Source organism: Numida meleagris, chromosome Z (assembly GCF_002078875.1).
Source record: "Numida meleagris isolate 19003 breed g44 Domestic line chromosome Z, NumMel1.0, whole genome shotgun sequence".
NCBI classification, from domain to species: Eukaryota; Metazoa; Chordata; class Aves; order Galliformes; family Numididae; genus Numida; species Numida meleagris.
The window spans coordinates 12,999,161-13,003,823 of record NC_034438.1 but is presented as its reverse complement, the minus strand read 5'-3'; the positions used below and the strand labels follow the sequence as shown (position 1 = coordinate 13,003,823).

General features: G+C 36.0%; 1 long non-coding RNA gene across 1 annotated transcript; it reads left to right on the top strand.

Annotated features, from left to right (window-relative positions):
* Positions 590 to 4,265, top strand: LOC110390368. Its single transcript, XR_002433722.1, has 3 exons — positions 590 to 656; positions 2,374 to 2,424; positions 2,528 to 4,265. It is a non-coding gene; the product is annotated as an uncharacterized LOC110390368 (long non-coding RNA).

The window sequence follows — 4,663 nt, the reverse complement described above, 5'->3', positions numbered from 1 at the left end:
TGTCTTTGCTTTCCTGATCATCTCTCTGCACATTTGAATGGCATCACTGTATTTTTTCCCAAGCCCCATGTCTCTGCTTCCACTGCCTGTTCTTTTTCTTCTTATCCCTCAATTTGACCAGCAGGTCCTTGTTCATCCATGCTGGTTTTCTGCCTCCTCTGCTTGATTTCTTGTATTACTTGATAGAGAGCTCTTGTGCCCTCAGAAAGCCATCCTTAAATAGTTGCCAATTCTAGTCAGTTCCCTTGTCCTTAAGGACATCTTCCCTGGGGATCTCATTCAGTAATTCCTTAAGCTGCTGAAACTTTGTTCTTCTGAAGTCTAGGATCGTGATTTTGCTCTATACTAGGCCCATGGCTCACAGGATCACAACCAGGGCACTGTTGTTGCAGCACAAACAGCTTCCACTCTTAACCTCTTTTAGGAGCTTGCAGTAGAATTGCCTGGACACAGCCTGAACCAATGGTTGAGCACCAGGTGAGAAGCTGTAGCTAACCCAGGGAGCTCAGGTGCTAGCAATGCACCTGAGTGATTGGAAGGTGTGGAGCCTGGAGCCACCCCTCCTCACCCTCATTTAAGGGTTAGCAGTCAAGGGAGCAGTAACTTTCTGGATAAAGATTGTTCTCTTCTTGGGCTGTTTCTGATTTTTGGTAGGGGTGAGTTAATTTTTCTTCTTTGTTACCTGCTGTTGCTTCATTCTGCTTGTATCCCATTAGAAGTCTCTGTTACTGCCTTCTTTTGCCATAAAAATCTCATTTGCATTGATAAGTACTTGGTCCGGTAATGCTTCACCACTGGCTGTTTTTTGTAATACCTGGACCAGGAAGTTAACCCTGATGCTCTGTTGTGTGTTATTGTATTCTATTCCGTGCAGGAGCCCACAGGTATTAAAAAGAGATCAGCTGGTCATTCCAAGCGAAAGAGGAATGCTTCTGTGTCACTGAGATAAGCTCATGCAGCAGTACTTAATAAAGAAATTAGAATAACAAAACATCACATCTCAGGCTGTAGTCTATTCTCACTTCAATCACACACTTTAACAGAAATGTTCAAAGATGGTCTGTCATGAGCTACAGTGGTTGTATGGAGTTTGTTTTCTTGAGAAAACTCTAAGATCTGTATCCAGCTGTAGGATTTAGTGTATTGGCTATTAAAATTTAAATATACATGCAAACAAATAAAAAGGCTTATTAAACAATAGCTGGTGGTCTTTAACTTGCCATATATAAATAGGTGAACTCAATATTATTAGTTATTCCTACCTCTTCTAATGGTGATTTGTCCTGAGGGGAGCAAGTGCAATTCACAGCGCTTTTTCGATGACCATGTGAAGGAAAATAGGGAATGGCTGTGCTCATGGGTATTGCTTTAAAATGTCCAGAACAGTGCTGTAGATCACAATTCTCAAAGAGTTACACTCATTGATAAGTAATCTTATTTATTAATGATCCTGTTATGTACATAATCTCTCTCAACATGAAGGGTTGGATGGAAGGCTTGAAGTAGATACAGTGCTTATAGGCGTGACCCTGATGTTTGATCCTCAGTTGACTGAACACACTTGATTCAGCAATGAGCTTAAGTGCATGCTCAACTCGAAGATGAAAATGTTATCTCACAGTTTTCATGTTAGGCTGCAAAGCGATGCTAGGACTAATCATAGGATTGAAGGTGTTAATTCTAATTAAAGCGTGTAACTGCTGGATTTGAGTACTCCAGACTTCCAGGAATTAAACATCAAAGTGCTTAACTGATGATACTATAAACTGAAGTCTAGGTTACAAATAAAGGAGGATCACTTCAGCATATCTCGATAAGCACAGAGGAAGGCAGCAATAAGAGATTACTGGGAAGTTTACATATAGCATATTTTATTATTTGATTAATTACCAGTTAACTTTCATATTTACCAAGTTATTTCTAGCTTTATCAGTAGTGGTTTTTTTCTGCTAAGATCACCTGTCATAAGAAATTAGGCTATATATTAATGTCCAGAGAAATTAAAATATATTATTCCATATGTAGTTAAAGGCTAAAGACTAAACACAGTTCTTACTTTATTTCGCATGTGATAAGAAAGTGTCCTGTTTCACTGAACTCCTAGTAAACTAATTTGGTTAAATCAATAATTAACACACTATAAAAAGAAAATCAATCATTTTTTCATAATTTTAAATGTAATTAAGTTTTCATGTCAATGATTTTACTCTAAAATTTAATCTTGGTAAAGATATAAGGAACGTATTTTTGAGCCATTAGTTTGCATTTTTCTTGTCTGAAAAGAACAGAAAAGCAAACATTTGGCAAAAATAAGTATCAGAGAGAATTATGGAAAGTTTAAATCTATTGGCATCATATCTGTTTCTCTTTCAGTACCCTGGCAGCCAAAGATGTTTTAATTATGGGAAACTCAGAACAGAGAAGGTATGTGCTAAAATAGAATCTTAACTGAGATTTATTTCCAATATAGCAGAGGACATAGTTGATGAGAAAAAAGTAACTAGAAATTAATTTTAAAACCTTACAGACCAAGGAATCCTACACCACAAAGACAAGAAGTTACTATTAAACTGGTCTTGGGGGAGTATAAGAAGGAAATCCTTTCACGCTGAGTGCGCAAGGAATCCAAACTTTTAGGAGTTTTCAAAGGATAGCAGCCAAAGGATTTCTGTGGAAGTCATGCAAGTCCTGTATTAAATAAGTACTTGCGTACGAGAATGAAACTTGTAGAACTGTATAGAAAGAACAACTTTCATCTACATAATGATACAGCATAAATAGAAAAGTACTTAAGTGCATTAAATCGAATTCAACAGAAGGACTTCTGCTGACCTTTTTATGCTTTGGATTTTAAATACAACACTCCTGGGAAAAAAAAAACCATTTCCATTAGGTGATGCTCAGTTACTTTTTCACTGCATTAGATAGTGTAACTCACTACTGGCATAATATATATAATTATCAGGTATCTGAGATTTCTAACTTCTTTCTTTCTTCAACAAAGGTTAATTTTATTAAGAACCTAAGTTTTTTTAACATTGAATAGTCATCTGCAATTGTGTGGAAAAATTTTAATGACACATAAAAACTTGTCAGAAAATGTTTAGAAAAAAGACAGTTTACTTTAAATGCTCTAGCATCATGGCTTTCGAGATGAAGTCACACTTATAGACATTGTTATATTGTAGAGAATGGTCTGTGTCTTTTGATTGCAAGTGTTTTCCATTCTACAGATCTCTTGCAACAACTCTAATAAGAAATTTCACACGCATCTAACTTCTGTATAACAACCCAATGAGCTCAAGCAAACATATCCCTCTGTGTTAATGCGTGCAGGGACCATATGAGAATAGGAAGTTTCCCCTGCAAGATGCTATTTAACAATGTAGAGTTGGTTGACTGAAAATAGTGCTTTTTACACAGTATGCTTATTGCTTCTCTACTTGTCCTACGGATATTATGTATACACAGATAATGTTCCAGACAGAGATGGACAACATTCTGTCTGTCCACAAAAGCAGGTACGTGCATACCTGTTTATGTAAGTAGCTTCGAAAAATTTTGAAACCATGAAAGTTTAATATTACTACAGATAATAACAATATAGATTATTTGGTCGGTTCCTTACGTAGTTGAAAAGAATATCTGGAATTTAATTTGGAGGCCTTCAGCTAGGCTATTTTATTTAATTAGATCATCCAGTTCTATACAACTGTTCTGTCTTGCACAACTGATGCTAGCTCCAGTGTCAAATACTTGTCATGTACTGTACATTATTTCTATGGCAGTCTTTATTTTTAATAAATGAACATAATTATGCAAGTTAAGAAGAAGACTCTAATGAGAAAAGCAAACACCTAATTCTTCCAGAACTCTGTGCTTAGCATACAAACTCTTCTCTTTCATTCTTCTTTCCTGAGAAAAGTGCCCATAATCTTGACATTTTCTTTTCAGTAGTGAAAGCTCCTCAGAAATGACTCTTGCTACTGTTGTTATTTAGCCTTGATTTTTATTCTGCATCTTCTTACATTCACTTTTGTTTTATTGTTACTTTATTCATGTCAGAAATAAATCAATTGAAAATATTTAATCTCACATATTACTGATAGTCATCTTTTCGGTTCTTGGTACCACTCCACTAGACTTATTCTGCCATTTAAGTGATTGCTTCATAAATTAGGCACTTCAATGTCTTAAATGTTCAGTCAGTGTCTTAAATCACATTATGACTTCAATAGCACAACACAGCAATTCTGAAACAAATGTTTATTTTCTGGGCCTGTGAAATTACATTTTGTGTACACATATTTCTCAGATTTCTCAGTAATTCAAAAGAAAAATACTACTTTTTTTAATCTTCCAGTATTTTAATACTGCTAGGAGACACTTTTGAAAGTCAAATGCTCTCATTTCTATATCCTAGGTCCTTGGACATTGTCTTTCTTCATTTGACCTGGTAGTCTTACTTGGTTACAGCCTCATTTACGGTGTTTCATTGGCTGAGAATGTAAAACGTGGTTTTGACTGGACTCATTCCTGAACTGAGATGCTGTTGCATAAAGCACCAGGGGTATTACTCTGCTGTATCATCTGCTGACCTCAGAGAGTGAGTCCTGAAGCAGTTCTCCTCTCCAGGTGGCAATGCATATGTTTTGGTTTTACT